The 22,870-nt window shown below is 39.0% G+C and overlaps 1 protein-coding gene across 3 annotated transcripts in view; it reads left to right on the forward strand.

Moving 5' to 3' along the window:
* Nucleotides 1-2,422: 2,422 nt before the first annotated feature.
* LOC132099127 (NACHT, LRR and PYD domains-containing protein 3-like) overlaps nucleotides 2,423-22,870 on the forward strand; it is a 151,617-nt gene continuing 131,169 nt past the window's right edge. For all 3 annotated transcript variants that reach the window (XM_059505581.1, XM_059505583.1, XM_059505582.1), the window contains exon 1: nucleotides 2,423-2,486. The gene's annotated coding sequence lies outside the window, so the exon portion shown is untranslated. The remainder of the gene's footprint in view (nucleotides 2,487-22,870) is intronic.

The following is a 22,870-nucleotide window of genomic DNA, read 5'->3' on the forward strand; positions in this document are numbered from 1 at the left end:
GGTGGAAGTGGGCTTCTCCACACAGCTCGCGCTGAAAAGCGACGCGGTGCGGGAGTTAAGACCACATTTTGAGCTAGCGGCTCGAATTGGTATGGACAGACACCACGACATCCTCCACTTCAGGTGAAGGTGGGGGAGAAAAGTCCTCTACTTCAAATGATCGCTCTGTTTCAAAGCTACTTGCGTCATTACAGTCACTCTCCATTTTAGTGACTCTGACAGCAGCTGTCAATCAATCCGTCACTGCGGGTCTCAGGTTTACGGCGCACTCACTCAGCCCCGCCCTAGGTTCGTCCCCTCTATCTCCGCTGTGCTGTGCCCACTTTTCAGCATTTTTCAAATATTGCCAGTGGGTGGAATCAGGCCTTGACCAGGGGTTTAGTTACCCTTTAAAAAAGTTAACAGCTTAAGTCATTTGTGGATTAATGCGCATTGGAGACGCGAACCGTTTTAAACGATTCAGTTTGATTTGATGAATTGGTTCAAAAAGATCCGGTTACATCGAATGATTCACTCGCGAACCGGATATCACTAACTGCTGTGTTTTGAACTCTCTCACAACAGACACAAGAGAGAAGACAATGATGAATAAAGTCTAAATCTAAAATATCTTAAACTGTTTTCTGAAGATAAACGGAGGTCTCAATGGTTTGGAACGACATGAGGGTGAGTCATAAATGAGATAATTTTCTTTTTTAGGTGAACTAACCCTTTAACTCCATTATTCTTGTTTATACCCATATATATTTTTCTTTTAAAAAGGTTTTTATATTACAATCTTTGATACTATATAATTTTCATAATTCTTGTCATCAATGTTAATATCAAACTAATACAAGCCTAAAAAGAGACAACAAAAGCTCACTTAAGATAAATACAGTTAGAGATTAAATAAGGATAAGAAACTAATTGCAAAGCAATAGGACAAAAAACAATAAATATGAAATGCTACATACATTGTGTAAATTACTTAATCTCCACTGTGTTAATTCTATCTATCTATCTATCTATCTATCTATCTATCTATCTATCTATCTATCTATCTATCTATATCACTCACAGCAAACAGAATACACTCAAATACATCTGTACAGCTTTAAGAGAATAAACATCATGATTGTGTTTTTCTGAGGATAATAAAGTACCTTATCATTGCTGCTCCGTCACAGAATCAGTGTTGAAGTGAGAATTGAGTTCTGAGCAGTAGAGTATGAAACGACTAAAGCGGTTATTAATTTATACTCCGAGCTGGACTTCATCTGAGGATATCAAATGGACTGAGGAGGGCAGCAATGCGCCTTTAACGTTACAGGAGAATAATCCAGAAGACGGCGATAAAGCAACACTCTTGGTCACCGTTAACCCTCAAAGAAGAAGACCAAGAAGTCCTTGACCATTTATGTCTATTAGTGATGGGATTTATGGCTCTTTGAGGGGATCCGGATCTTCGCGATCCGTTCCTTTCAAAGAGCCGTTCTAAAGAACGGCTCTTTTGGCTCTTTTAAATATTTAGTCAGTTTTAAGAAGCCAGCTCGGGGGCATCTCAGTTTATCCTGGAAATAATCACTGGGAGGAATGATGAGGTGAGATTTGTAGCCAAATAATTAAAACTCAGATATCACACACCAATATCTGAGTTTGAATTATTCTGAAATATTGATTATTACCTCATTTGTCATGTGTGGACTATATTCCATAGGGTTGCACAAATCCCTCTGCTTAGACAGTGACATCACTATTTTGGATTTACCTTTAGTACAAAGTGTGTGTGTGTGTGTGTGTGTGTGTGTGTGTGTGTGTGTAAAGCTACGTTGACTTATGTTATTCATACAATACCTACTCAAATAAACATCAAAAACAAAGCCGGCTGCAATGAATTTCTGTGCAAAACAGCTTTTACTACAAACACTTTCACACAAGAACATTGTTATCACACAAGAACATTTTGATAGAAAACAAAAAATATTTAAAGTAGATAAAATTAGAATAAATAAAATGGAAATGTCTACATACTACATACTATTACTACTGTAAACTTTGCAAATAGGACATCAGCCCCTTCAAGTCAATGAACAATAACAAAGTGGGCTGCAATGAACATGCACAACTAATAACTAATATCATCACGCTATAAAGGGTTGGCCTGCGCTGGGGGCGCCCCTCCCCCTATAACTGTTCTGTCTCGCGGAGGAGCTCATTTGTGTGCATCTGTGTGAAACACGCATAGGAAAAAAGAACGACAGAAAGAACGGCTCCCCTCCAGCCGCGACTCGGCTCCCATCGTTCATGTTTATGAGCCGTTCAAAAGAATCGGTTCGTTCGCGAACGTCACAACTCTAATGTCTATGCAGCAATGCGCCTTTGACGCGTCTGTTTTGCTGCAGCTCACATGAGAAGAGGAGATTTTCTGCGCATGCGCGAATGAGGAACTCGACGGGAACATGAGAAAGTTTTGAAAACTTGTATGTAATAAACATCACATTAAGGTACGTTCATTTCTCCGTTTCTGATACAGTTCATAATATTGCAGTTTTTCTCTTTCGATTGTTAAATCCGATCTTTAACACATTTAGTGATTTATGTCGCTTGTAGTTTATCTTTAGGATTATAATGATCTCGAGCTCTAGATTCTGCTTTTAGTTGAGGTTTATTTACGGATTATTTACAGTCGGAAATAAATAGTAATGGAGATAAGCTTCACTGAGAGTTTGATCCTGAATTACAAATGTATTTCTGCTGTTAAAACTCTTTAAAGTGTCTGGTTTGTTTTGTTTGAGTGATGACGTTGAAAATAAAATAAAAGTAAAAATAAAAGACTTTCAATAACATGTTTGCACAAGGGAGCAGAAAGTAACTTTTTCTAATATTAAATATCGCTCAGTGTCCAGTTATGATTAGGGGTGCACAATTGGCAGATGATTAATGCGCATCTCAGTAAAGCCCGTTATCTACTCAGTGGTAAATACCATCAGGTGCGTGATAGGGCTTTTGAAATGGCTGAAAAACTAAATTCAAATTTTGTACTTGTATACATAAAACTTTGAATTATATTCGAATTTAAAATGCATATTTTCAGATAGGGTGAAGAAAAGCTTTTGGCTTCTCTCCTGAGGCCACAAGAGGGCGCATCGAGCAAAAATAATGCATGTTTATTCAAACAATTAGAAACATGTCTGTGAAGTGAATAATATTTAAAATAATGTTTATAAATCAACTATAATTAAGTTGCTTAACTATAAACAAAACAGCATCATGTATGCATGCCTAGTTTAATACAAAGGGTGTGAAAGCCAATCACACAGAGTACATTTTTCATTTAAACACATGAGAGGCAGTGGGATGGGGAAAAACCCACCATAAATTCTCAAGATATGTTTTTAAAAAGTTGAACTTATATTAATTTTACATGGTTTTCTAAACATGCGGCTCTCTTGTGCAAGACACGAGTGCAATGGGGATAGAAGATATCCCTCTAGAAAATGCACGAAATATGCATTCTGTGTGATCTGCTTGGTTTCAGTTTTGATGTAAACTGATCTTCTCCACATTAGTGCTGGGCGGTATACCGGTTCATACCAAAAACCGGTGTATATTTTCGTTACGATATTAATTTTTAATATCCCTCCATACCGATGTATCTAATTACTCAACGTTCGGAATGAATGTTATGCCGCGCGACACTGTTTCTGACGGACCCTTTACAGTGTTACACTTCTAAGCAGCTACTGCAAGGCGTGGTGAGGGTAAACACAGTAGTGCTCTGGTGTTAAGTTATAATGCCTGTTTCACACATACTCCGTCTGCAGTCCGTATTGCGTATTTTTTTACGCACCCATGTTAACGGATTCCAGAGTTCACACTGCACGAGGTTGCGGTCCGTCAGTGCGTTCCAGGAGCGGTGCGTCTGCAGTAGAGCCCTGCACGGGCCTCAAATCTAGGCCCGAGCCCGGCCCGAGACGCTCAGGCCCTAGCCCGACCCATGTCCGACAGCTCATCAGAATTATCAGCCCGAGTCCGACACGAGCCCGTGTTTTTATTTATTTATTTATTTTATTACACAGCGGAAGCCTGCCCTATTTGCAACAATTAAAAAAGGGGTCAGTTTTGTGTTATGTTTATTTTCATTTCTTTATCAAGTTGATTTAGAAAAATGTTTGGAGCATTTTTTTTTTAAATGACAATTAACGTTAATCAGCCGAGCCGACAGCGAGTAGCCTAAAACATATTTAATCAATTAAGCCTCTCAAATTAACGCTAATACTTTACTTGGCTACAATAAAATCCATAGATATAAAACACTTCAATCATATCACACAGACAGTTAGATTAATATAGGTTTATTTATTAAACCACAGTGCGTAAAATAACAAAAAATTGAAATACTGAGGCAGGCTCGCAACAGCGCTCGCAAACGAAATGAGAAATAGCCTACAATCTAAACAAATTAAATTAATTAAAAACAAACTTGCAGGTTATCTTACCTCAAAAATGCACCACAGAACATGTCCATTCTTTTTCCATTAGTTTCCAACAGTTAAACGAAAATAAAGTCCAGTCAAATGAAAAGTTAGAACAGTCTCTTACAGAGCATCGTGGAGAAAAAGAATAGCATCCAGAGTGGAAGGTTTTAACCCAGTCCTCCTCTCTTCTATCACTCTTCCCGCTGCGCTGAAGACACGTTCGCTGCTGCTGCTGGCGGGACACTAAACCCAGAGCGAGCCAGTCTTGACAGTTGCGGTAGCAGGGTCTCGTGCTGTTTCCACCGTAGCAGCACATCTCGTCCATCACCTTCCATGTTGTGATTGAGGCGCATGTATTGCTGTACTTCATCGTCGTCATCCTCGTCCTGCTCCACAATGTTTTCAGACTCGGCCAGTGCTCTCTTCTTTCCTGCGTGGCCCGCAACAACAGGTGCAGACACAGAAATGCTCGCCGCTAATTTAGAGGCCTATAATAGCTACTACAATAAGTGGATATAAGTGAAGTATAATCGTGGGTCGCGCTGACGGAAAAGCGTGCGTGTCAGTGTAATTATAACTGGTTGAATTATCAGATTCTGAAAGTTGTGAGGGTATGAAATGTCTGTTTGTTTTTCTATCGTCGACGTCAACTTCTCATTTTTTTTTTTTATTAATGTCTAAAAATATAAATAGAAGGATAACCCAAAAAAGGCCCGAGGCCCGGCCCGCATGTGAGCTATAACATGAAAATTGGCCCGAAGCCCGGCCCTAGGGGCATAAATAAGTCGGGGCCCGTCGGGCTCGGGCTGAAATGCAGGGCTTTAGTCTGCAGCAGTGCAGTGATTGTTTACATACCGAGTCTATTTTTGCTGTGCTGCAGGCGCTGAATTAAAGTGATAGCACATTGTTCGCGGGAAAAATGTACATGGATTGAGACGGAAATGCAGTCATTTCACAATAAATGTTTACTAATTGAAGCTGTTTCACACGCAACACATGGGTTTTTGACTAGGTTTAAAACAAGAAAAAGTGCACTTTTAGATAAACAAGGAAAACAATATATATATTCACTTTTATGGAGGCAGAAAAACAAAGTTCATTAAAGGCCATCCTTCAATTTAATTGTATAACTTAATTTATACAGAATCTTGAATTAAAATGTTAATTTAAAAAGACATACATAAGAATACATGTTTTACCACACCCACGGACAGAAATTAAGAAAAAAATGTACCTATTCTAAGCTACGCTCCAAAAAAACGCCTTTTCCCAGAGAACGCGTCATATGACGCAACGACAGGCAAACACAGGCGCTGCCGCCCTGGTTCTTCTTCTTCTTCTTCTTTTTATATGGCGGTTGGCAACCAGCTTTCGGTGCATTACCGCCACCATCTGGACTGGAGTGTGGATCAAGGGTCGACCTGCACTTAGTTAAATTCTATTTAATAATCCAGTAATCTTCAAAAAAGTAAACGAAAAAGAAAAAAAAAATTCACCAGATCCTCTTTGCAATATATCATGCAAATTTAATGTCATCTGATTCTCACCAAGTTGTGAAATTAATCTTTGTCTGGCTTGATGATATTTAGGACAATACATAATTACATGCTCTATAGTCTCTTGACTATTGCAATATTCACATATTCCATCTACATGTTTTTTCATTATAAATAATGTTCTATTTAATCCTGTATGACCTAGCCTCATTCTAGATACCACATCTTCTTCACGCTTACTTCTACATGTGTTCCTGTTCTTTCCCACTTTTCCTTGAATGTATACAAATGTCTTCCAGACTTTTCATTGTCCCATAAACACTGCCATTTTCCATTAATTTTTGCTTTAATTATACTTTTAATTTCAGCTTTACTGTATTTAATATTTACCTCTACTTCAGACTTCTCTGCTGCTTTTTTCGCACATTTGTCAGCCAATTCATTACCTCCTACACCTATATGAGCTGGTACCCATATAAATGTAGTACTAATACCAGACTTAATCAGATTGTTTGCTAATTGCATTATTTCGAACACTATGTCCTGTCTAGACTCAGAGTGAAGATGCTTTAGGCTTATCAAAGCTGAACTAGAGTCTGAAGCTATCACAGCTTGTTTAGGTCTATTGCATAGACTGTAAAAAATATGGACAAAGCGTCTGTGACGTCACCCATAGACTTTCTGAAGAATGGGTTTGAAGCCGTTTATGGGGGGTATGGGCTGCGCCATCTTGGAAAATCTTGGGAAATCCTAACTCCGCCCACCTTCTGACGCAGCGCGCTTCACTCAGCTCGCTCTGCAAATTCGGTCATCTCTGTGTATATTTTAGGCAACGAAATATGTTATAAAACACCATACTAACTATTTTCGTTTTCATTAAAAGAAATCTTAAACATTATAGCCACACAAATGTGGTTCAGGCAACGCATATTGATTATATTCAACTACACATAACGTTTGCCTATTTATGAAAAAACAAAATATAAAACACAAACCTGCCTCTTTTCATTTTAAATATAATATAAAATATTAAACATTTTATGGTCCAGGCAATATGTGCATTTGTACTAAACAACAGATTTTGCAGTAAACAACATTACAGATCATCTTTGTTATATTAAAATTTAAAATGACAACTCAACCCAGTCTCTTTTTGTTAAATTTCAGTTTTATCAATATTAGCCATTATAAAAGTATAAGTAAAAGGTATAAGAAGCTATACAAATAAAGCAAACAATTTCAATTAAACATACAAAGTCAGCGCTCTAGTCTAACCATACATCGGTAAAGTTAAATAGCTTATAAAGTTATGAAACTTCCCCTCAGCCAAAACGATTGCCCAAGGAAAAAATTATAGATTTACGAGACCAAAAATCGCCCATTAGATATACACAAGATGAATTATATCTCATGTTTAACCACTACAGGGACGCCAGAGTCCGCGGCATTGGCGGCAAACTTTAGAAGGTCTAGCCGAGAAAAGACTGCTTCATGAACGCCGAGCGCCCGGTCATCGCTGGATCAACTGGATCAAATTTTCATAAATCTTTAAATAAACCACAGATTTGAGCTTTAAACAACTACATTCTCGCCTGAAAACCTCTTAAAACTACATTTCATGATACAGAAACAGTAGTATTATATGTCAACTGAATTAAAAAATGGCGCTTCTTGTTGTCATTCTCCGTGACGCTGCCTTGTCAGCTGTCAATCAAGCTGTCAATCAAAGTTAACCACGCCCTTATTGTCATATATTTTATATCTAAATACGATCTAAACTAACGAGTTATAAAAAAATTCACAGCCCTCACAGTTGTCAGGCACTCGGAAGCTATCTAAGAATACAATAAAAGTCCATGGGACCAACCTGTAAAAGCATGAATTCATGCTGTGAAAACGGACATTTTAACATGGGGGCTATGGATATTTGCTCCCTTTTGGGACCTTCCCCTGGCGGATTTTCGATGTATTGCAGTTTTTCGCACTTCCGGCTAGGCTTCATTTTTCAGATCAGAATGTTGCCGCTTGGTCTATTGCTCTCTACCCACATCACTGCCATCCATATTGCTATCAATTCTGCTGTATATACAGCTAAATCATCATTAATTCTTTTAGCAAATTCAATGTTTAATTGAGGGATAACATAAGCAATTCCCATTTTCTTATCAGTCCGTTTAGACGCATCAGTATACAATATAATTCCTTCTTTATATTTGCTTGTTATATACTTGTGAGCCCTGTAATGATCTATTCCATTAACCTCCTTTTCCTCCAATAAGCCTAAATCGACTGGAACTTCTGACAATATCCAAGGAGGTACCACTGGATATATTACCGAAGGGCTTATTTCCAGATCACTGTTGCCGCCCTGGTTCTCAGTGTGGGTTTAGGTCATGGGTGCCCAACCCTGCTCCTGGCGATCGACTGTCCTGCAAAGTTTAGCTCCAATCCTAATCAAACACACCTGGCTTTAATTTTTAAGTGAGCCTGAAGACCTTAATTAGTTGCTTCAGGTGTGTTTGATTAGGATTGGAGCTGAACTTTGCAGGACAGTCAATCGCCAGGAGTAGTGTTGAGCACCCCGGGTTTACGCAGTCTGAGAGGTGGTAACAGAAAAGAGAGTTTGTCATTATCATTATTATAGTAGGAGAGAGGATCCTGGGCTGCTTGTGTCAATAAATTTGATTGATGAGGGTCATAAAAGCCATCTGTTCTGGACACCTGTTTGTACACCCCCCCTCCCCTCCCTGTACAGCCAGTGACCTTAATATGAACTTATGAACCAAAGGAGGAATTTCGGAGGGGGGAGAAGTTGTGGGAAGCTATGTGCTTTTTTTAAACTTTGAAAAGGGCGAAATCATGAAAATGGTGTAAGGGAGGATTTTATTAAGGTTTTAAATACACAATGCATTTCAAGAAAAAGGTTATAAACACATAGCAGCAATGGAAACAATGTAATGATCGTTTTCGTAGTTGGAAAGTGTAAAAACGTTGTTAAAGTTGTTACAAATGAAATAAAACTAGGTTACTGGTTATTTATCTGAAACAACCAACCAAACTAGGTAATAGAGTTTTAGCATTTGTACCTTACCTCAAACTGAAAAAAAGAAACGAACGTAAAGCAGCGATACAAACCAGAAAAGTAGGAGTTTTGTCACGATGTTAGAAAAGGTTAAAACAAAAGAAAAAGAGGTAGGCATTACGCGGATCTAAAATAAAATACACCAGACAAGATACTTGTCAAATCTATGCAGTACTTTACCACTAACTACAATTTTAAAAAGCGAGACCCTCTTACTGACAAGAGTTGCGAAGCGTCCGTAAAACAACCTCACAGCACGAAGACACACTCAGAATGAGGTTCGGAATGCTCCGGGAAAAAAAACCACGCCTCCAGCGCTAGAGAGGGTCGGGCAGGAGGCGTGATAGAAGCATCAATTTGGCTGTAACAAGTGTATAAAAAGAGGGTTTTATTGAAGCTAATTTTTCCGTACCTAGTTGTAACGGTGTTTTTGTGAATTGGAAAAATTGGAGAGCTATTCTGTAACAATGGCCACGACATCATCACCTAAAACTCCTGAAAAGAGTGTTGAGTTAGCTATGGAACAGCTAATGCTGGCCCCGAGGAAGATAAAACATGGGCCGTGTCTGGCCAATTTCCTCCACGAACCTTTGGACACTGTTAAGCGTGAGTTTCATCTATCCGGTAATCGTATTTGCAGTTACGATTTTGACAAGTGCAACCGCGAGGTCAGACTGAGCACCGTGGACAGTGATGAAAGGGTCACGTATGACACAGCCGAGGATCCTGATCTGTTTTTCACAGTAAAAGATTGGTGTTTATTTTACAATTATGTCTGGCGTGATCTAAAAGATGGAGGCGACGATCCTCTATTCATAGGCGAATGGAACGGTATCACTCCAGGAATGCGTTACAGAGTGCTTGGGGATCACATTAACAAGTATGCTGATGATTATATATATATTCTTTGCAGTGACCGTCTCCTGGATTTACCTGAAAGCGCATGGCCCATATCTGAAGAGGACCATCTTAAATACTATAAGATAAAATTTTTGTTTCAGTCGAAAGACGTGCCTGCGTTAGAGGAGATATTTGGAAAGATAGACAAAATGTTTAAGTGGTGCGAGGCGTTTGACAAATACAACAAAATAAAAGTGAAGCTGTTTCACCCTGAATGGTGTGTGGCCAGCCGGAGAGGGGTTCATGTGGCCCCGCCTACCATCTATAATCATTAAATACGCACGTCAGGGGCCTTTGTGCAAATAGACTTCAAGCGACATCACCAACACCAACATGACTCAAGAAAATACCTCGCCAGCTCCACAGTTTGTATGCGATGACAACGCATCCGCAGCGTGGTCAGCGACGGACAATGACGCCTGGCTGAACAAATTCTGTACAGAGCTCGGATACCATAACCTCGCCTTCCTCGCAAAGTACAATCCGCCACCACCTCCCCAACGCTGGTCCATCTGACACAACAAATTCTGAAAACGTCTCGGACACTGTCGACGGTTGCATCGGGGTGATCGGACATAAGATCATTAAAGCTGTTGTTGCCATAATTCTGGAACATCTTTTCTGGTTGACAAGCAGCTGAAGAAAGATTGTTACGGATGTCAGGTCGATCATCCTTCGCAAACACAACATTCATGTCTCTATGAGGCACCTGCGTACTATTTTCTGGGATGTTTTGAACAACTCTCGCATAAATTGTGTAAACCTGATCTGAAACTCATTCTGGCACAAACCTTGAAACTGTTTGGTTTAACACCGCATCAGCAAAGAATTCAGGGGGTTGTCGATGGTGTTCTGTGTGACCTCAGAGATGAGATGTACATAGTGGAAGGTCTGGCAGAACTCCGGACGAAACTTGCGGATGAAACTTGCGAGCAGGCCATTTACGACGCTGTTGACAGCTGGAAGAAGAGTACACCTGCTGATTCTGATTAACCGTGGGGACATGGGTAACCTCTGCAGCCCAAACTGTCTGGGAAAACTCATATTTAAACAAAGAATTAAGAGTGAAATAACTTTTTTATTGTATAAGATTATAGATGATGAGAGTGAATGTTATGTGGACAATAAACGTTTAATGAAATTAAAAAAAACAAATGTTAGTTGTGAGGGGGTTGTCGGAGGAGTGGTGTGTTATGACAACTCAGTGCCTCACAAACACGTATAACCCATGCACGACTGTTAAAAATATTCTTGAACTTATGCCTGAATGTGAAGAAAGTCTTAAAATAGGTAACAATTTATGTCTTTGTACTTATGTAACCGATGTGTGTGTAATGTTGTTGTCAAGAAATGATCCGATAGACGTATATACAATTATTGACATGCTAGTTGAGCGTATGATAGAGAAAAATGTTTTAATGTGTGTGAAATTCCTTCAATATCTAGATGATGTATAATTAGATAATGTATGACCAATCAAATTGAACTCGTATGTGTCTTCTGCAACGATTGCTAATAAAAAGCTTTTGATCCTAATAACTCTGTCATTGTTTTGTGTAAACAGTAGTGGTGGTAAGATGTCTGAATTAATGAAAAAAGTGTACTGCAACCCAGCGCACCCTGGTTCTTTGGGAGGTAAAGAACCATTAAAACGCAGTGTACTACAGGAATATGGGGTAACTCTGAAGGATAAAGAAATATCAGATTGGCTAGCATCTCAGGACACTTATACATTACACAAGACAGCACCTATCAAATACAAACGGAATAGAGTGATAGTGTACGGAAAAGATGGACAGTTTCAAGCAGATCTTGTTGACATGTCTGCTTTTTCGAAAGAAAACAACGGTATCAAATTTTTACTGACATGTATAGATGTTTTTAGCAAGTATGCTTGGGTACGTCCGCTGAAGAATAAAACAGGTGTAGAGGTTACGAAAGCATTCGACTCCATACTCAAAGAAAACCATATGCCTCAAAAATTACAGACCGATAAAGGTACAGAAATTTTCAACAAACATTTCCAACAACTGATGAAAAAGTATAACATACATCATTTTGCTACAGCAAGTGATGTAAAATCGTCTTGTGTGGAGCGATTTAATCTCACTTTTAAATCGAAAATGGCTCGGTTTTTAACGGCTATCAATTCAAAGCGTTACTACAATATCTTACAAGATCTTATAGAAGGATATAATGCCAGTTATCACAAAAGTATTAAAATGTGACCGTTGGACGTCCATAAAGAAAATGAGACAGATGTGTTCAATAATCTGTATGGAAAGTTACGTAAAGGAACACCTGTCTTCAAGTATAAAATAGGGGATGTAGTTAGAGTTTCAAAAGTTAGAGGTGTATTTTCGAAGGGTTATGAACAGAATTACACCGAGGAATATTTCACTATAGCCGCTCGTATACCACGAAACCCTCCAGTGAACAGACTACAAGATTATGACGGTGATGTTATCGACGGTTGCTTTTATGAAAAAGAATTACAAAAAATCATTGTGAACCAAGACAAATCGTTTAAAATAGAAAAGATTTTAGATCGAAAAAAAAGCGGCCGCCAAGTGCTTTGTCTTGTCAAGTGGCTGGGTTGGCCTACTAAGTTTTCCTCATGGTTACCAGAAAAGGAGATCGTGGACATACAGAATCCATTAAAGTAACAACCGGAGGTGTCATAAGTAGCATTTGTGAAAAACTACACCATGAGTGAGGGCGGCTTTTATATCATGCTACCTTGTAATGCATCTATGGATGTTTACCCTGACAATCGTATCTCAAATTACAAAACGAGACTAGCAAGAAGTATGAGTCTCAAAGGTCAATGGGAAGTCGGTTTAATCAAGTTTTATTACCCTATTTCCTGGTATACATTTAATGAGGAGGATGCCGCCTTTATTATTAACACCGACCCTAATATACTGGGATATGATGAGACGCATTACGAAGAGGACAGTGATGTGATTATCTATATTAAAGAAAAAAATCTACAAAATGTATCTAAAGTGTGCAATACGTTAAAACCGGGTTATTATGAAGATGTACTATTTCTGGTTAGAGAAATCAACGCCAACCTTCCCCCGAAAGTCACACTTGGTTACGATCACATCAAAAACAGGATATTTCTAAAAGCACTGACAAACACATCTTTGATATTTTATGGGAAGTTGGCTATTATTCTAGGATCTGTCGTCACATACGCACCGCATCAAGCTGACATAAGAGGTGCATTTTATAGCATGTACATATACAGTGATATGATCGAATATCAATCAGTAGGTGATTCGTACGTACCGCTACTGAGAACTGTACATATAGACGGTACATCTTATGACAGCGTCAGTGTTAGATTCGACAAGCCGCATTACGTACCTGTGAATAAATCTAATATTACAGATATCTGCATTGAAGTTAAAGACGATCAGAACAAACACGTGCGTTTCACGTATGGTAAAGTTGTGGCTAAACTTCACTTCAGACCGGTGAAATAAGTTTTAGTTTTAGCAAACTATTACGCAACTATGGATCCCGAGCGATATGTTACATACTACCTGAACCAGGCAGGTAACGGGTTACCAGGTTACGCGGGCGGTCCTGTTATGTACGGAGCAGGCATAGGTGGCATCTTCAAATCTCTTTTTAGGACGGCGCTACCGCTGTTGAAAAGAGGTTTTAGTATAGTAAAACCACATCTAAAAACTGCTGCTAGAAATATAGCTAGCGATGTTGTGACCAGCGCTCTCTCAAGATCGTATAACGACAATAATAATAATAATGGACAAAATGGCAACGGGTTAATGGTGATGTCACGAGGTTCTTTTAAACCACCGGGTGAGCGTCTACGTAGGGGGAGTGGCCGTGTGAAGAAAGCTAAACGTCGCGCGACCCCAAAACGTAACCGGCGTCCCCGCACTAAACGTGTAAAGAAAACCGTCCGTACCAAAAGATTTCTGAACACTATTTTCTAAACATGGCTCTATTCCATCAAATGTCAGAGGAGTGTATTAAATCAGAGTTAGATTTATTCACGATCCCCATGACACAGACGTCCATTGAAAAAAATACTTACGTCGAAATACCGCCTCTATCCGCAATAACCGATTCATCACCATTAGAATTTTTTATCGCTGGCACGGGAGAGGATTATTTGGATCTTAATAACACTCTTTTATACACTAGACTCAAAATAACCGAACCCGACGGTTCTAATATACCAGACGGATCGCCTGTTGGTTTAATAAACTATCCAGCATGTATATTCTCACAGGTGGATGTCTCTCTGGGGGATCGTCTCATAACCCAGAGTTCCAGTACCTACCCCTACAGATGTTTGATTGAAGCTCTGATTAATTTTGGAAAAGATACACTCGAAAGTGTCTTTTCAGCCGGTTTGTTCTACAAAGATACACCGGGTCACATGGATGCTACTGACCCTGCTGGAGAAAATACGAGGTTAATGAAGAGAGCTGCATTTACCAATGCTAGTAATGTGATAGAATTACTAGCCACCATTCACAGCGACATTTTCTTTCAAGAAAAATTAATGTTGAATGGTGTAGATATAAAAATAAGGATGACAAGAGCTAAAGATGAGTTCTGCCTAATGCGAGATGACGCTGCTGGTTATAAACTCAATATTGTGTCAGCATCTCTTTTTGTCAAAAAAGTTACTGTTTCACCAGGAGTCTGGTTGGGGCATGCTCAGGCGCTTCTAGGCACTACTGCTAAATACCCCATAGACCGTGTGTGTGTGAAGAATTTTTCTATCCCAGCCGGTTCTCGCGTATCTAATCAAGAAAATCTTTTTCTCGGTACACTACCAAAATCAATAATTTTTGCAATGACCGAAAATTCAGCCTTTTCAGGAGCGTATGATAAAAACCCCTTTGCTTTTAAACATTTTAACCTGGAGTTTTTGGCTTTATATCAAGACGGCGTCCAAATTCCATCCAAACCGTTTCAACCGGAATATGAAAGTGGATCAGCCGTTAGAGACTTTTATCAACTCGTGACGGCTACCGGAAGACATCTTAAAAATCAACCTCTTGTAATAGATCGTCAGGATTTTCTAAACGGCTACACGCTCTATGCCTTTAATTTGTCCCCTGATGAAGATTGTTCGAATCATGTTTCACTAATTAAATCGGGAAATATTAGACTAGAAGCACGATTCAGACAACCTCTCAGACAATCCATAACCATTATCGTATATGCGATTTTTGATTCAATTGTTGAAATATCCAATCGAAGACAGGTGTTAGTGGATTATTACTGAGGAGGAGGGAAAATGAATACGGTTCAACTAACGTCTGTTATGGATAAAATTGATCACAATACAAGTTTTTTTAGGAGTGCTTCCCAGCGATTATCTACCCAAAGTGACCGTAAAGAATACCCCGTCTATGCTTATTTTTAACTCGGACCCCTCCACAAAACCGGGGTTGCATTGGTTAGCAATTTACATAACCAAGGATGGCGTGAGCTGCTTTTTTGATACCTTTGGAGGATCTCCAAAAGACCCCCGTTTTCCAAAGACCATACAAACCTTTTTAAAAAACAATTCTATCTGTGTACAATACTCTAACAAACAGGTTCAAGACTTCACATCAGATACTTGCGGACAACATTGTGTGTTTTTTTTTGTATCACATGTCAAAGGGTTATGATTATGAAAATGTTGTTAAAATGTATCATGATGATCTGATTAAAAATGATAATATGGTTGCACGATTTGTAAAGAGACTGAAACCTTCTCTCTGTGATACATTTAATTGTATTAAGTGTGTACAAAATTGTAAAAGGTGTCTGTAGTACGCCTAGAACTGTGCTATTGTTTTATGTTTAATAAAAAATAAAATGCTATGTAATCTTGAATGTATTAACAATATGGTTGTACTGTATAAATAAAGACAATGTATAGACAGATCTCTTTTTCCATCTTTTTTATTAACATCAAAAACTTAATACATAACACAACACATAAAACATATTTACACAAAAAAATAAAAACATAACCAGGCAGTAGTATCGAGTGAGGGTGAATTAAACAACTGTCTATCAGTGGCAGTAGATCGTGGCATAGTCTTTGACGCATGCTTTTTACGAATCCCTTTTTTCATGGGGTTAGGCGATTTCCTTTTAAGGGCTTCAACCATGCGTTTAACCTGCGGATTCGTGATAGTGGAAAATGGTATATTTAAAGTTGCAAAAGCATCCAGAAATTCATCCCAACCACGCGGTCTGTATTCATCACGGAGCGTGTGAGGCGCCATTATACTTTTAACCAAATCCAACATGTGTGAACCTACGATTACATTCCCTTTAAATACAAACTCGCCAGAAGTTGCCCATGAAGACACTTGTTTGGCATTAGACATTTTATTCAGAATGAGTTTGATGTTTTTTAAACTTCTTTGCGGCACGTTGTTTAAGATTTCATTGACAATCTGATCCTCGCTTTCATCATGCAACGGTGCAGCGGCAGGTGCACTAACAGGTGCGTTGGCAGGTGCAGTAGCAGGTGTATTAGCAGGTTCATCGGCGTGAATAGCGTCCGTTTTCGGTAGTGAAAGAGTTAAAGTACTACTCTCCAAATCACTTTGTTTTACTATAGTTAAAAACCTCTGTAAGACGCTGGAATAAAGTTTAGCCTTCCCATGCGAATCTAAATCACTCCTCTGCAATACGTTTCTTATAGCTGTATCTAAATCGTTCTCCACAGTTTGTTGAATTGTCTCACGAACACCGGCAGTTCTTAATTTATTCATCTGATTCTGAGGGATTAGGTAAAGTTTTTCGGCATATTCCATTCCTAATGCTGTCTGGAGGTTATTAAACTAGTGATAAAGGGTATTGCCACACTTAACAGAGGTACAAGAAAACCGCCTCGTTGATTAATCAACCGCTTTTTTCTTTGGATGTTAACCTTTTTACTAGCGGCGTATTTGATCTCCTGTTTTTTCTTTTTTAACCTCCGGAACTGGTTGGTGTTTAGAGGTATGTTACCGTGAAGTACATTAAGAGCTATCTCACACAGGGATAGAATCAGCTGATCTGACGCTGACTGTAAAATAACACAGCGTTGTCTCGGTGAAGCCTTTATATAATAGTTTTAAAAGAGGTAGGTTTTTACAGAGCCTATCACTCATTTTCAACAACAGTATTTACCGTAGTCTTTTCTGTACATACACCACCTGTTGATCTGAAAACAATTCTGATCTGAGACGAAAACGCTCTGGGGTTTTAGCTTTAAAGTCAATCAAAAGGAATCCGTAAGGTTGATTGGTAGCATCCTTATAACACTCCATAAAGAACTTTGTATTTCCTGGGTAAATCTGACGTCCTAAAGTCATTATTTGCATCGAGTCTCTCGGACTCTTGTACAAAATAAGATAGTGAGTATTGAGAGCGATAGTCCTACTGGTTTTACCGTGAAAAAACAGATTCTGGGTTATCGGTATGATAGAAAATGGTATATGATGAACATATTGTGTGAAAGCTCGCGAGAGTTCATCGTTTGAAAATGCCTCAGACATTAGGTCATCACAGATAATAAACACATTGACATTAGGCTTTATTAAAGTTTCATCAGTTAAAGAGTTTGGAATGCCTTCAATAAATTTTATATCATACAATGACAACAGTTCATCATACAAAGGTTGCCAACAACTGTATAAAAATACAATACTGTCAATTTTTACATTGATCAACTTGAGTGCATTACACAATAAATTCTTTACAAAAACAGTCTTTCCGCTCCCGGATGGCCCAGAGACTAAGGCTGAGAAAGGATATTGGAAACGAAAGTCAAAATCCTCTTCAACATACACATTTTGTATGCTAGAAATACCATTAATACCCATAAGGAAGTGTGGTGTAATCAGGAAGTAGCACGCGTTTGTCATATACCACTTTGAATCTTTTCAAAACTGCACTATTATGCAGAGTGAACTTCTTTTTATTCCACACAATAGTCTCTGTGCGCGTGAGCAGGTGACTAGTGTCACGTGATGTTACATATCCCTGTATCAGGCATATCATGCTTTCTAGAGTTACAATTTTCGCATTAGCAGAATGCAGCGTGATCCCTTTAGCTTTAAGAGTTACTTTATTTTTTGTGGTTTTAAAAGCATATGTTTTCGGTCCCATTGACGCAAAAGTACTTATGAAATCTCCATCATCAAGTTCATCCGTCAATTCACCAAGATATGCACCTGTTTTAGGTACCCAATCTCCATCTTTCGATACAAAGATAACGCTGTCTGTATCTACGTAAAAAACACGGGGCCCTAACTGATCCATGAGATCATATAACTCCAAACGCCCGTAAGCCGTGGTAAATGCTGCGATGAACACATTAACATCTCTCGCGGGGGTGGGGTCTTCATCGGCATAGCACCATTGAACTAAAGCCACAGTGTCCGACACCAACGAGAAGTGTTTAATGACCCGTCCGTTTCCAAAGATATAGCGGGCGAAATCTTCAGGGTCTGTTAAAAGCTCCGCTGTAGCTTGATTACACCTAAGTCCAAATCTACCCCAAAGCGAATTCAATAAATATTTATTTATAGATCTACGTGCGGGGTTGAGTGCTATTTTGTCAAGGTCGAGCTGAACTCGCTCCTTCTCAAAATAATCTCTGACGTAAGACTCCTTTTCAGCATCTGTCACTACATGTGATGGAAAACCTGAAGCCTCTTGTTTGAATTTGAGAAACGTCTTAACATAACCGCTGAATAAAGTGTCTGATGTCTGTGGAAAATGCCAGACTTCCTCAATTCTGACTACCGAATAACCTTTATCAATAGCTCTGGAGAGCTCGACAGAGGTCCAAACTCCTGAAATGACCCTTTCGTCATCACTGTGCTGACACTGACCCTGATACTGTGCCTCAGCACAGGTGCGACACAGCGCAAATAGTAGTTTCCCCTGAGAGGATTTGACAGGCAATATTGGATGCAGTAGTTTACGTGGGGGCAGTACACTGCATTTAATGAGGCCGAAATAAGATTTGACCGGTTCAAAATCTTTTAAAATGATCTCAGGATGCCCAATAGGGTAGGTTTTACACGACTGTACATACGGATATAGAGATGTGAAATCCAGATATGACACGCGCTCGCCCTCACCGGTCTCGTGGTACAAGCGGAGTGCATTCGTGCGACCTCCGTAAAGTGCTTCTCTAGGATTCAGTCTCGCTGGTGCATTATAATTACTCATAAATGCAACGACACAGGGATCGTTTTGTTTAGCAGACTCCCACTGACATTCCCAAATCTTGTGCACTTTGAGATTATAGGTATCACGCAAAACTTTCAGCTTATTGTCAGATTGTCTTCTGAGCAGGCCAAAAGGTGTTTTTGACACCGGATTCAAATCGTTAGGATTAAAACGACAACAATGTCCGTGCCAGAAACACCCCAAAAACTCCAAAGCTATTTTATCGCCATTATCAGTTTCATAATAGCCATCCACATGATACGGTCCAAATTTGACTTCGCCATAATTTAAAGTGTGATGAACATCGACATTTCTGTGTGCTTTAATGTATTCCAACCATTGTATGGAAGAATTTGAATAAGATTTGTACTGATTGATGTAGGCATTTTTGTGCGTTAAGGCAATTGTGTCTTTGGTTAAAAAAAGCGTTTTGAACACTTTCATAGCACATCCAGCGAATGTTATACATCCGAAAGGATCCATGTTTGTACATTCTATAAACTCTTTTCGGAATTTCATACATCCTTCACGTAGCAATACAACGTCATTCTTGCAGTATAAGGCTAATTGCTTTTTGAAGTCAAACACCTCTCCTGCTACGCCCTCGTACCACGAATCAAATTTCACACGTTCAGCGTCAGACATTGTCTGGTATCCATAATAATCTTTTGACGGATACGGACCGATATAGTTTGCATTCTGCAAGCGATTAAAATTATGTGGAAAGAACCCTTTTTCGCTGGTGTTTAGGTTTAAAGCAGAGGTCATTTTTGACAATTTCATGGGCAAGAAGCTATAGCTGTCGATGTATCTCTGTTTAAAGGCTTGGTCGTACATGTAAACAAGTCTACAACCTTGGAGTATGATTTTTGGAGTTAGTCCCTGACTAGTAAAATACTCGAGCAGTATAAAAGAGTCAAAACCCGAAGAATTGTGTGCGATAAATGTGTAACCCTCAAATTTCGGTCATCTGAAATGCTTGATCATGCGATCTACACAATCTAACCCTTCCGCCGAAAATTCATCCCCAGCTTGCGTTGATGCACAAACATAATTTGCCTTATGCCGCCCGTCTTCATACATCGTCTCAAAGTCAAATTAAATATAGTTTTGGCTATGTTCTCTAGGCTTGGCTGGTTGAATATAGCAACAGTGCTGGTCTTCATCCATGAGAACTTCGGCGCAATGCGCACATCTGGATGGTGCACATTTGTGCGTAAATAGCTTATCACCGGCCCATTTTGTTCTGTACTGTCTGTAACATTTATCACAGTATTTTATGCTATCACACTGAGACTTTGAACCATCACTTTGTGCTTGTTTATGCATTTCATAACAGAAATCAGATCTACAGTATCTCAAACAATCATCGCACTGGAACGATTTCTTGGGATGCGTGTAGCAAGACATGTTCGTGCACACATTACATGTAAATTTGCAATAATGTACACTACGATCCCTAAACCCTTGATAGCAGTACTCACAAACATACGAGTAACCTAAGAAACCTTTCAGATTTTTTATCCCATAAAAATGATCTTCATGCAGGTACAAATGCAACGTCTTGTGATGCGGCTCATCCGTATTTTTATACACTTCCAATTTACCTGAATCAGATCTGTGAAAGATAACTATTTTCAGGTCTAGAAATTTCAAATTTAGAAACATCATGCAACGCAATTTTATCTTGTGGATCGTAACCCAGATCGGTATGTATATTTCTGGCCGATGTCATCAATTCTGCGTCGGTACACTGTGGATTTAGAAAGTGAGCTATGCACATGCTAAAACACATATTGTCTGTGAAATTTTTTGGGGCAAACAAATGCATTCTATTTTTCTGTATGACCTGATTATGAGCCAGGTCTGCCAACTTCCTACGCGCGCCACCACCTTGTTTGTTTCGCGCTACAGAGACACATAACTCTAAAGCGGTATCAAAACCCACATCCGTATTGCTTTGAACGGTTCGTTCGATTTGATCTACAAATACATTAACGTCGTGATTGTTATCAGGCGTTAGAACGGCATTAATATCTGTGGGGAGACTTGCACCTTGCAGAGAGATGTTAAAAAAAAACCTCACCAGCTAATAATCTGGAAAGCGTAACAATTTCGTTCAAAATCCCGTGTAAAAATATATTATAAGCGGCAAAATCATCTGTTGCTATTTCGCGAAAATTTAAAGTTCTGCGAATTTCTAATCCATTAAATCGAGGTCTTGGGACAATCGTAAAATCACCCACACTACCTCCTTCTCTCACCAGTCTATCTATGTAAGACCGACTGAGACCCATATCTGGAGCTGTCGGATCATATCCTGAGGGACCGTTATTAGAATGACCTGCACCGACCTGATCATCGCTGTCTATAGCGGCACCCAACCATTCGTGTTCGTCTAAAATCTCGTGTAATCTATCTATCATGTTAAGAGGATTAGGCGGTAACATCTGTAAATGATTGTTAATAATTTCATGTAACTGTTGTGTATTGTTTTGAAAATCATATCTGGGTCTTAATGGTCTCTGATCATCTTCTGAAGTGTGGGTATGTAAATCATCGTGAAATCTTTTACTACTCATTTTGAAATATTATTTTTTATTTATTTTAAATCGAAAAACACACTTTTTTTTAAATTTAAAGACAAGCGTGCACACTCCTGAAAACACCGACACCGATTCACAATGCGATATAATCAGATGAAAAACAGAAACATACAGCAGGTATAAATTCAAAACACCTTTTCTCCGTAAGTAAAACAACACCTAATATGGAGACAATAACATGCAATAGCTAAGGTATAAATCAATGCCAACAACAAACAATATTAATAAATGAAAGAAACTAATGATAATTCACTACCAAGAACAAAACAATACTACATGTAAGAAATAACAAACAATAATGCAAGAAATATTTGGCGGTAATAACGAATCAAAGCCAAAAAATAAATATATAATAATTAAAAAAATAAATAATAATAATAAAAAACAACGATATAATACATATCAAGGGTGATCACGCCGGTACAAATCTGATAACATTCTTTTCATTAGATTTAAACGTTCTGTGATCAGAGTAAGAGCATTAACAGATAGATTTTGTTCCACTTGTACCTGATGGATTTCTCCCGGTACCCCGCTCATGCGCTGTTGAAACTGTTGAAATTCTCCATATACCAGTTTGTGGCAACTTCTCCAAAATTCAGCCGCGTGACGCAAGGAATCGTTGAGCTGTTGTTGACACTCTATGATGTTCCTTAAAATTGCCACCACATCACTTTGTGCATTACCAACGATCTCTTCTGCACCCCGATAGGACAATGCTTGACCGCTCAAATCGAAAAGTGTCTCAAACCGTCGATTAACACGGCGAAGCATATCATAATCAAGCCTTCTATTTAAATCACGTTCACGGAACAGCTCTTGAGGATTTTCGTGAAGTAAGTCTTCCGTCTCCTCCTCGCTTGCCGATTCGTTAAAAGACGCCCGATCCCATGCGCTCACCATCGAATCGGTCCAGGCTGTTAGTCCACCTTCGTCATATCCTTGCTCTGTAAATGTTGATAAAACTTGTATTATTATTTTGTTGAATAAAACGCAAAACATAAAACGAAATAACAAGTTTTTCTGCCTTAATACATACCGTTATTCTCCGAAGTCCTTAAACGACTGGTGGTTGGAATATCGTCCGTTTCCCGCTCCGGTAGC

This window comes from Carassius carassius, chromosome 22, assembly GCF_963082965.1.
Source record: "Carassius carassius chromosome 22, fCarCar2.1, whole genome shotgun sequence".
Lineage (NCBI taxonomy): Eukaryota > Metazoa > Chordata > Actinopteri > Cypriniformes > Cyprinidae > Carassius > Carassius carassius.